Here is a 12,952-nt window from a genome sequence, read left to right as displayed (position 1 = left end):
GAGTGTGCAGGTATGCATATGAAATTTAAGAAGCATATCAGATATATACTTTTATTGAGACGAGTGAAGTCCATGAGGTGAGCGAACAACTTGAACACCAAGAAAATAGTGAAGATTACCTAAGTCCTTCATAGCAAATTGACGAAATAAATGAGAAATAAAGAGATCCAGAAGATAAGAAGAACTACCAGTAAGAATGATATCATCAACATAAAGTAATAAAATGAGCATACCGGATGATGCCTTATGGATGACCATGGACGCATCAGATTTGCTGCACACAAACTTATGAGTAAGGAGAAAAGTACTAAGCGATGAAACCAAGCACGTGGTGCTTGTTTCAAACCATAAAGGGCTTTAGATATTTTGCAGACATGGTGAGGATAATCTAGATGGGTAAAACTTGGAGGCTGCTTCATGAAAACTTTTTCTGTAAGGACACCATGTAAAAAGGCATTTTTGACATCAAGCTGCCGAATAGGCCAAGAAAATGAAACAGCAATAGAAAGAACAATACGAACAGTAGTAGCACGAACTACAGGGCTAAAGGTTTCATGGTAGTCAATACCTGGTTGTTGATGAAAACCTTGTGCTACGAGTCGTGCCTTGTATCGCTCAATGGACCCATTTGAATTATATTTAATATGATAAACTCATTTTTACAACCGATTAAGTTCATGTTAGGCCGAAAGGGAACAAGAGTCCAAGTGTTATTTTCCAAAAGTGCATTAAATTCATTAGCCATAGCATGTTTCCACTTTGGACTTTTTACAGCCTGAAAAAAGAAAGAAGGTTCAATTTCCTGAATTGTAGTATCTAAATAAAGCATTTGTCTTGGTTTTGAGATACCAGATTTAGATCGTGTTTGCATTGGATGAGCGAGAGGAGTGGAATGAAACGGAGGTGAAGTCGGTATAATAAAAGATGGACCACTAGAGAAACACTCAGTAGGAGTAGATGTAGACACATGTGAAATAGGACTAGAGGTACAATAATTAGGTGAATCTGCAAAGCCCGAAGGAAAGTCAGAAGATGAATAAGAAAAAATACTAGACCTAGAACACTTAACGGAGATGATAAAGGTGATGTGACTATGAGGATGGCAGGAAAAGAGAGAGATGGAGAAACATTACTAGAACAAGATAATGTAGGATACGGGAAGACTAACTCATGGAAAACAACATGTCGACTAACATAAACACGACCTGTTTTAGGATCAAAACAATGGTAACCCTTGTAGTTAGAAGTATATCCTAGGAAAATACATTGTACAGAATGTGGTGTAAGCTTATGAGACACTCGGGCAGTCAAGTTTGGAAAACACTCACAACCAAAAAAACGAAGAAAATCATAGTCCGGAGGCGTGTGAAAAAGCTTTTAAAATGGAGAAAGTCCGTTCAAAATAGGGGTAGGTAGTCTATTAATTGTAAAAACGGCATAAAAGGAAGCATCGACCCAAAATTGAGGTGGTAAGGTAGCCTCCATAAGAATGGTATGTGCCATTTCAATAATGTGTCGATGTTTTCGTTCGGCAATCCCATTTTGTTGAGGGTTGTCTGAACATGACTTACGAAAATAAATACCCGAGTTAGAAAAATGTTGGATCATACTTTTGTTATCAAATTCACCACCTCCATCACTCTAAAAAGCTTTTATTTTGGTATTAAAAATATTCTCCACAAGCTTCTGAAAAACACAAAAGTGTTGAAAAACTTCGAATTTGTTTTTCATAGGATAAAGCCTTGTAAATCGAGAAAAATCATCAACAAATATAACATAGTAACGAAAACTCAAATTTGATAAAATGGGCGATTACCAAACATCTGAATGAATAATTTCTAAAGGAAAGGAATTACAATGTTCAACTGAAGTAAAAGAAAAGTGTTTTGATTTTTCTAACTGACAAGAAACACAACTATCGCTAAAATAATTAACTAAACTAATATGATGATGTTTTCTAAGACTATCCAAAATACGAGCTCCACTGTGGCCTAAACGACGATGTCATACATCACCAGATTTACACACAACAACAAATGCTTGAGGATGAGAGGACATAGGTGAAGAGGATAAAGGATAAACATCACCCTTACTGTTGACTTGAAGAAGAGTTTACCCCGAAGTTTTGTCCTTCACAGAAATAGAAGAGGAGCCAAAGTTATCAGTACAATCATTATCTTTACATAACCATTTAACAGAAATAAGGTTATGACGAAGTTAAGGAACATGGAACATAGAGTTCAAGTGTAGAGGACGAGATGCAAAAGGTATTTTAGAATAGACTATGTTAGCAATATTAAGCAATGTGCCATTTCCTACCAAAACACGATCAAAACCAGAGTAAGGGGATTTTTGTATAAAGTTACCTTGAGATCAGCGAAATCAAAATACCAAGTAGCATCATTTGTTTCACCAACTGACATCGTAGCAAAAGACTTGGGAAGATCATTAGCAATAAATGAATGATTAAAATGATTATGACATTGCAGCGCAGTATGACCAGGAGATTTACAAATTTCACAAGTAGTAGAAGAGGGTGGAGGACCTAATATCCCATTAGATGGTGATGATGGACTAACAGATTATGAATTATAGGGGTTAGAAGATACACCACCAATACCAGACCAAGACTGACCAGTATAACCACTGCGTGTAATATTATTCTGATTAGCGTATTGACCATGACCATATCTATGACCTCTTCCACCACGAGAATATAAACCTCGGCTCCGACCATGATTACCTTGGGATGAAGTAAAATTTCCAGATACCTCAGAGGATTCTGATGGCACGGATTGTGTACTGAATGCATGATGTGACACAGGTAAGTCGAGTTCATGAGATTTCTTTAACCTCTATTCATGGAGAAGAAACTTGGAGCATAAATCTTCGAGAGATATATGGACAGGGAAGTGAGTTATGATACCCATCAGTCTATCATACTCGGTACGTAATCTAAGGAGCACATAGTCCATAAAATCTCGATTAGAAACTGGTGAATTTATTGCAGCAAGTGAATCAACCAATTGTTTGGCTTCCTGCAGATACTGATCAACAGACATAGAATCAGTTTTCTTCAAGGTTGTAAGTATACGTTTTAATTCGACAGCTTTTGCTTGACTAGCATCCATAAACCTCCTATGAAGGGATAGCCAAATATCATATGAAGTAGGTAAAAGGTGGACATCAACAAGTACTTCACGAGACAATATAGCAAAAATTCAAGAACGTGTTATTTGCTACAATATAGTCGGGTATGCAGAATCTGTATATTACAACAACAACTTCAACTCGAGTTCAAGTATAAACAATAACACAATGAAGTATCAAATACCCTCAACACAAGATCAAAATGACCTTTCCAAGAGGTGTAATTATTTTTTTCAGAAAATTAAAGATGAAACAGAAAATAGCCAAGTCGTCCGAATTCACGGATTTTCCTTAAGGAAATAATCTCCCTCACTGTACCTGAGGTTGTGAAATTTTTCTTTCCAGAATAAAATGGCTAACCAGACCAACAGTAGCGGTACCTCAAACGGTTGAAATTTCTTCAAACTCACAGAACATTTTGATTGATCACACAGAATATTTTTGAGGCAAGAAGAGAGTTTTTAATCTGAAAATTTCATATCCAAACCTGTGGATGAAACCAGATTTTTATAGCCATAAAATGCCTCTTTTGAAAAGTGGCAAAGGTTCATCTAAAAGGTGTAATCTTTTCTGAAAATTCATGTCTATTCGTCCAAACATTATGCCTGTTCTGAATAGGCATGCCATTTCTTGAATAAGTGTGTCAGTTCATTGAAACAATGCATTAGTTCTAAAGCAGTGCATCAGTTTACTGAAACATTACATCAGTTCAGTTTCGAAACTGCGCACCATTTCAGTGAAAAATTACATCAGTTTGAAACTTTATCTGAAGCATTTGTTCGAAATAGCTTCTGCAAGCATGCTTTCGTTGCTTTCGTAATGAAACTTAAATCATATAAATGGAGTATTAAACACAAAAAATATTTACTGCGTTACTGTTGGTATTTTCAGAATTCAAATAAATTTTGTCCAAAAAAATAGATCTCATCGATCGATCATTTGACAAATCCAAATCCAAATCTGAAGCCGAGCTGAGCGAGCGACGACGACGATGGTGTGAGGCATCTCTTATTTCTTTCCTTACTTACCATGTGGAGTAAGTGTTCATCATTATGAACACTCCAAAGTTCCCTTCTCCCACCAATGTGGGAGAATTAGTGAACTTTCCAGTTTTGGGAGTACACTTTCCAAATTGGTGTCTCCTCTTCTCCACCATTTTTTCTCCATTATCCATTCACACTTCTATGAACCCAAAAATCCCCCACATGAATGAGGAATGGATATTTTTCATAAAACTTTTACGGACAAGTATGTGATCATCAAGCAAAGACTGATTGCATCTGGATAAGTGGGTTTCCCTTTAAACTTTCCGTAGTGAACATGCATCGGATGTACTCGGTCAACTGATAGATTTGATATCTTTGAACCGTCGAGCTTTATTGTACACCTAGACAATACATGTCACACAACCAGACTTTTAACATTTATGGTTCTCATAGTTTTGTTCTTTTCAGCCATGAACACGTCCCGGTTTCATGAGAGCTTAGAGAATAGGCCTTTACTAACATTCTCCTTGAAGCAGCTTCCACTTCACCCTTGCATAGGTGATTTCTAAATGTTCAATCCTGTAGATTAAACTATTTGGTCAAATCTACCAAATTTAGATAATCATTAAAAGACTTTTCACCTTAAGTCTTATCCTAGTTTACTGTACATTGTCTATATTATGAGAATGGGTTGGGTAATTGACAATGTTGAACCTACCAGACACAACTTTGTTTGATCTTCTTGAACCTAGCTCTTGGGATCTCCAGTCTGCTAGGTAGATTTACCGCCATACTGACTTGTCCTAGGCTTTAAACCCATTTTCTTGGATGTCCTTTCTACTCCTTCTCTAGATAGGCATTTTGTAAGTGGATCCGACACATTATCCTTTGACTTTACATAGTCTATAGTGATAATTCCACTAGAGAGGAGTTCTCTAACGGTATTATATCTCCGTCGTATGTGATGAGATTTACCATTGTACATCATGCTCCCTGCCCTACCTATTGTCGCATGGCTATCACAGTGTATACATACTGGTGCCACTGGCTTGGGCCAATACGGAATATCTTTCAAGAAATTTTGGAGCCATTCTACTTCTTCATCAGCTTTATCTAATGTGATAAATTCAGATTCCATTGTAGAGCGAGCGATACAAGTCTGTTTGGATGATTTCCAAGAAGCTGCTCCTTCACCGATAGTAAATACATATCCACTTGTGGATTTTACTTCGTTCGATCCGGTGATCCAATTTGCATCACTATATCCTTTAAGTACCGTAGGATATTTATTATAATTCAAAGCATAATCTTGAGTGTATTTAAGATACCCCAAAACCCTTTTCAATGCCATCCAATAAGTTTTGTTGGGATTACTCGTGTACCGACTCAATTTACTGATAGCGCATGCTATGTCTAGTTGTGTACAGTTCATTATATACATTAAACATCCCAATACTCTTGCGTACTCCAATTGCGAGTCATTTTAACCTTTATTCTTTCGAATTGCAAAGTTCACATCAAATGGAGTCTTGGCAATACCAAATTCCATATACTTGAACTTGTTAAGTACTTTTTCGATATAATGAGACTGTGACAATGCTAACCCTTGTGGAGTTCGATGGATTTTAATACCTAAGATCACATCTGCAACTCCAAGGTCTTTCATATCAAACTTGCTCTCGAGCATTCGTTTGGTTGCATTCATGTCACAAATGTCTCTGCTAATGATCAACATATCATCCACATATAAATAAACAATGACGGTGATTTGATGTGTCTTTAATATATACACATTTGTCACATTCATTTATCTTGAATCCGTTTGCCAACATGGTTTGGTCAAACTTTGCATGCCATTTCTTAGGTGCTTGTTTTAGTTCATAAAGTGACTTAACAAGTTTACACACCTTATTTTCTTTTCCTGGAACCACAAAACCCTCAGGTTGTTCCATGTATATTTCTTCTTCCAAATCTCCATTTAGGAATGCGGTCATCACATCCATTTGATAAATTTGAAGATGATATACCACTGCCAAAACAATTAACATTCGAATCGAGGTTATCCTTGTTAGTGGCAAGTATGTATCAAAGTAATCAAGGCCTTCCTTCTATTTGAAGCCCTTTACTACAAGTCTTGTCTTGTATTTGTCAATAGTACTATCCGCCTTCATTTTCCTTTTGAAGATCCATTTAGAACCTAACGGTTTATTTCCGGGAGGAACGTCAACCAATTCCCATGTATGGTTGCTTAAGATTGAATCTATCTCACTATTGACTGCCTCTTTCCAAAAGGATGAGTCTGACGACGACATCGCTTCTTTAAACGTTCAAGGTTTATTTTCTAAGAGAAATGTTACAAAACGATCCAAATGAAGTTGACGTTCTTTGACGTGTACTACATCTTGGATTTTCTTCATTATGTACATTCTCACTTGGTTCATCTCGAGGTCGTTTAGATCCTCCACTAGACTATTCATGTATAATTTTACACGGGTAAATATTTTCAAAGAATTCAGCATTGTCTGATTCAATTACCGTATTTTCATTAATATCCGGATGTTCGGATTTATGAACCAAAAATCGACATGCTTTACTACTTTTAGCATATCCTATGAACACGCAGTCCATCATTTTAGGTCTTATCTTAATTCTTTTAGATATAGGAACTTGAACCTTCTCTAGACACCCCCACACTTTGAAATATTTCAAGTTGGGTTTTCTTCCTTTCCATTTTTGTAAGGAATTGATTGTGTCTTACAATGGGAAACTCTTTTGAGTATACAATTGTCCGTAAGGATAGCCTCCCCCCATAAGTTTTGCGGTAAACCAGAACTTATAAGTAAGACATTCATCATTTCCTTCAAAGTTTGGTTTTTTCTTTCTGCAATTCCATTAGATTGAGGTGAATATGGGGCCGTAGTTTGATGGATTATTCCATTCTCTACACATATTTGCGCAAAGGGCGATTCATATTCCCCGCCCCTATCACTTTTTATCATTTTGATCTTATTGTCTATCTGATTTTCAACTTCAGTTTTATATTGACTAAATGCATCTATTTCTTCATCCTTACTATTTAGCAAGTAGACATAACAATATCTTATGCAATCGTCAATAAAAGTTATGAAATACTTTTTCCCACCACGTGATAGTGTTGACTTCATATCTCAAATGCCAGTGTGTATTAAGTCTAAGGGATTGGAATTATTTTCAATGGACTTACACGTTTGACACTTTGATTTATTGTACTCAAAGTTTGGTAAAACTTCTAAGTTAATCAGTTTTCGTAATATTTTGTAATTAACATGGCCTAAACATTCATGCCATAAATCATAAGACTCGAGCAAATAAGAAGAATTCAAACTTTTATTTATTTCAACAGTCATTACATTCATCTTATAAAGGACTTTGGTCAGATAGCCTTTTCCTACATACATTTCTCCTTTGCTAATTACAATTTTTTCAGAAACGGTTACACATTTGAATCCGTTCTTGTCTAGAAGTGAAATAGAGATTAAGTTCCTATGTAATTCGGGAACATACAAAACATTGTTAAGTGTCAAGACCTTGCCCGAAGTTATTTTCAAGCATATTTTCCCTGTTCCTTCCACCTTAGCAGTAGCGGAGTTAGCCATGTAGATCATTTCTTCTACTTGAGCCGGAGCAAATGACGAAAATAACTCTTTGTTAGCACAAACATGGCGGGTGGCACCAAAATCCATCCACCATTCACGAGGATTCTCCGTCAAGTTGCATTCTGAGAACATAGCACACAAATCAACGCATTCTTTATTGGATTCAATCATATTTGCTTGATCCTTTTTCTTGCCTTTCTTTGGGGCTCGACAATCTGTGGACTTGTGGCCAATTTTGCCACAATTGAAGCATTTTTTCTTGAACTTTTTCTTGGGTTGATTGCTTCCATGTTCAACTTTCTTTATTTTCTTTGAATTGTTTTGGTCATCTTCTACAATATGTGCTCCATTAATTGTAGAATTCCCTTTTGACCTTCTCTCGGCAGCTTTATAATCCTCTTTAATACGCAGTCGGACAAAAGATCTTCGACAGTCATCTCCTTGCATTTATGCTTTAAGTAGTTTTTAAAGTCTTTCCACAAATGTGGTAGTTTCTCAACTATCTTTACTACTTGGAAAGCATCATTCACAATTAAACCTACAAAACAGTTTATGTGAATATTAAGAACATTCTTAATTTGTTCAACTAAGGTATTTTTCTAAGCTATACCTTATACTGGGAGATCATGTATGATGACCTGCAACTCATGTACTTGAGAGACAACAGATTTGTTATCTATCATTTTGAAGTTCAGGAACCGTGCAACAAGGAATTTTTTAATTCCCGCATCCTTCATCTTATATTTTCGTTCAAGTACCCCCCCACAGTTCCTTTGATGTCTTGGTTCCACTATAAACGTTGTAGAGATCATCTTGGAGACCACTCAAAATATAATTCCTGCAAAGGAAGTCCGAATGTTTCCAAGCTTCTACAATAACGAAGAGGTCTTTGTCTGAGGCTTCCTCGGGCACCTCAGGAGCATCTTCGCTAGTGAACCGTTGTAGACATAAAGTGGTGAGGTAAAAGAACATCTTTTCCTACCACCGCTTAAAGTCAATGCCCGAAAATTTTTCGGGCTTCTTCGCCAATGCCATTGTTGGCGGAGCATTTGTTCAACTTGATGTGTCAATATTAGTTGCCCCCACAGACATTGTTGCATCCATCATTTGACTTTCAGTTGCCATTTTTCTGTCACCATAAAACAGAAAAAAATACTTAGTATTTTCAAAATACTACTTAAAAAAAAATTAGGCAACTTTAAATTTTTCTTCTTGTTTTTAGTTAACAATGAAGTTTTTATGACTTCCAATTGTCAACCAAATGATCTTTAACTTGTGACGAAGTTTTTATGACTCCAAATCACTAGTTAAGTTCAGGCGGAGTAGAAAGTAAAAACTTTAATCTCCAAAAATAAGCTATACAAATTCTGTAATAGTGCTTATTTCCTTAAGATTGTTATTTACCACAATATAGTCGGGTATGCAGAATCTGTATATTACAACAATAACTTCAACTCGAGTTCACATATAAACAAGAACACAATGAAGTATCAAATACCCTCAACACAAGATCAAAATGACCTTTCCAAGAGGTGTAATTATTTTTTTTCAGAAAATTAAAGATGAATCAGAAAATAGCCAAGTCGACTGAATTTATAGATTTTCCTTAAGGAAATAATCCCTCTCACTGTACCCGAGGTTGTAGAATTTTTTCTCAAATGGCTAACCAGACCAACAGTAGCGGTACCTCAAATGGTTGGCATTTCTTCGAACTCACAGAATGTTTTGACTAATCACACAGAATATTTTTGAGACAAGAAGAGAGTTTTTAATCTGAAAATTTCGTATCCAAACCTGTGGATGAAATCAGAATTTTATAGCCACAAGATGCCTCTTCTGAAAAGTGGCAAAGGTTCATCTAAAAGGTGTAACGTTTTCTAAAAATTCATGTCTATTCGTCCAAACATTGTGACTGTTCTGAACAGGCATGCCATTTCGTGAATAAGTGTGTCAGTTCATTGAAACAATTAGTTCTGAAGAAGTACATCAGTTCAGTTTTGAAACTGTGCACCATTTCAGTGAAAAACTACATCAATTTATTTTCGGAATTCAAATAAATTTTATCCAAAAAGATAGATCTCATCGATCGATCATTTTCCAAATCCAAATTCAAAGTCGAGCCGAGCGAGCGATGACGATGGAGCGAGGCATCTCTTATTTCTTGCCTCACTTACCATGTGGAGTAAGTGTTCATCATTATAAACACTCCAAAGTTCCTTTCTCCCACCAATGTAGGAGAATTAATGAACTTTCCAATTTTGGGAGTACACTTTCCAAATTGGTGTCTCCTCTTCTCCACCATTCTTACTCCATTTTTCATTCACACTTCTGTGAACCCAACAGAACGAACACTCTGGTCGATTCATATCCATGAACGATGGCCGAGCTGGATTTGGTTGCGGAGAGCCAGCAGCATCACGGAGAAGTGGTGAAGGTGATGGAAAAGAGCCATCAACAAAGCCCAATAAATCATGTGATATAAGCAGAGAAGTGAATTATGTACGCCAAGTAAAATAATCCTCAATAGAATTCAACTTGATAGTTACCAAATTAGTAATTTCGGGACAGCCAAAGCAGCAAAAGACTGTAAATTAGAAGAGGATGACAGATCAGTATATGAAGAAGGAAACGACAGTCCAACAAAAATCGGTGGCAGGTTACGAAAGATAGAAGGTATGGGAAATGAAAAATTTAGAGATGATAGAGGAGGTAGAGATGCTGGAAGAGATAGCGAAGTCATTGGAGAGGTAGAGATGAGTGGTACGAAAACAGATGCAGTGGTCGCAGATGCCTACAAGTGTTGAGAAGCCATGAGTGGGACAGTAACAGATGTAGTGGTAGCAGATGCGGACAGGGGTTGAGAAGCCATTGTTTAAAGATTTATGGAGATTTGCAGGAGATATCCAAACAAAAAATAAATAATGATATTAGATAGTATTGTTTCCAAAATATAGAGTCCTATTGCAATATCAAAGTCAACTTTGAAGGGGGAAAAGAAATATCACGTTGGAGAAAAGGATTTTCTGGCCAATCTGATATCATAAGAATGTTTTAGTGAATGGCTCAATGAATTGAGAGCCTGAATAACCTGTATTTATAATGAGAAATATACATGTATAGATAAGTACATCTCCTAACAGATAAATATTTACTATCTATGGGATAAGTACAACAAGAGGGTTAAAGTTACACCCTTTATATGAGCAAAATTTTAGTATATTTATGCCTCCTAAGATGTTCTGAGTTTACAAAAATATTTCTTCATGTTTGTATTACCTAAATGCTTTAATTACTTTTTTTCTGTGTTATCTAATTTTTTGATTCTTACTGATTTCAGATTATCTAAAATGGTGCTAATTGACTTGGTATTCCACTATAGCGGGGAGTGGATAAGAGATCAAAAAATACTATATTCAAGAAATTTAGTGCGCAAATGGGAAGGGTATGATTCTGATCTCTTATCGTTTATAAATATTGTGAACGAATACAATGGTACATTGGGATTTCTTGGTGTTCAACAATTGATTGTGTCTTTCCCTTCTGGAAAATACTATGAAATAGTAGGTGATCAGGGAATTAGAACATTATTGTCTTATATGAATGATAAATTTGATGTTATAAACTTGTTTGTTGTTGAAGATAGTGAATTACCTATTGATATTGAGAACATAGTTAGATTGAAAGAGTCTGTGGTAGAGGTTGATGAAGCAGAAAGTGAAGCTAGTGATTGCAACTCTAATGAAACTGATAATTATGGTGGTAATGACTCTGATTATTCTGATTATGATTTTGAGGAGTTAGTGGTTCTCGCAAAAGAAAGAAAAAGGATAATCAATGACAAGTTGTCTAAATACAAGGAATTACATAGGTTTATGACTTTTAAAGATATAGCTAAAGCTAGAAGATTCATTAGCTTGCATGCATTAGCAAATGGCTATAACCTAACTATAAAAAAATGTGACTCAAAAAGATTTAGGGTTGTTTGTCAGAAAGTGTGCAACTTTGTCTGCCTAATTTCTAGTGAGAAGAATTGTCCTGGTGTTAGTGTGAAAACATGAACAGGAAACCATAAATGTGATGATCCATGTGGTAACTATAAGGTTTCAGCAACTACACTTACTTACTACTTCAAGGAAAAGTTGCAAGCTAACCCCAAATATAAGATCAAAGACATGAGAGTTGATCTCAAAACTTCATTCAACATTAATGCTTCTTTTGGGAAGTGTAAGACAGCTAAACGGAGGATTTTGGAAAAAATAGAAGGCAGTTTTTGTGATGACTATAAAAAGCTTATTGGATATGCAAATGCTCTATTGGAGAGTAATATAGGGAGTGATGTTAGCCTTAAGGTTTTACTAGCTGAAGAAAAAAGACAGTTTTTGAGAATGTATATCTGTTTTGATGCACTGAATGAGGGGTTTAAATCTGGTTTGAGACCTTTCATTGTATTAGATGGAACTTTTTTGAAAGGTAAAGCCAAAGGTCAACTCTTATGTGCTGTTGGTCAAGACTCAATGAACCATATTTATCCTATTGCTTGGGCCATCGTGGAAAAAGAATGCAAAGCTTCTTGGCTTTAGTTTGTGGAATTGCTTCAGCAGCCTCTAAGCCTCAACAATAGAGAAGGGGTCACATTAATCTCAGATATGCAAAAGGTGAACTATCAATATTCTATAATTTTATTATTTTCTTTATCATTTGCTAAGAACTGAATTAGTTCACTATTTTTTGACAGTTATTCTCATGTATGTTCATTTATCAATTTTTTTTGACTAATAAATAGGGACTGTTTGAAGCAGTCAAAATTGTTCTACCTAGTGCCATGCATAGATACTGTATGAGACACGTAGAGGCTAATTGGAGAAGAAATGCAAAAGTATCTAAACAAATGTCTAAGATGGTTACACCCTTTATAAATATACTGAAAGACATTCAATTGACAGAGGAGATGTACTTATCTATATAAGAGGGTTAAAGTTACACCCTTTATGGTGTAATTAAGGCTTACTACTTAACCAATAGTTTGGTGAATTAAAATAATTGAATTGTGACGTTTGGTCGCTAATACTAGATTGCTATATATGTTCATTGTAGATAAGTAATCCGAAAAGACGAGAAGTCCATTTGGGACTAGTATTGAAGGTTGACAGTCAGGTATGTAAAGCATACTCTATACCATAT

Source organism: Capsicum annuum, chromosome 2 (genome assembly GCF_002878395.1).
Source record: "Capsicum annuum cultivar UCD-10X-F1 chromosome 2, UCD10Xv1.1, whole genome shotgun sequence".
NCBI classification, from domain to species: domain Eukaryota; kingdom Viridiplantae; phylum Streptophyta; class Magnoliopsida; order Solanales; family Solanaceae; genus Capsicum; species Capsicum annuum.
The sequence above is the reverse complement of the archived record's forward strand: the minus strand, read 5'-3'. Positions refer to the sequence as shown.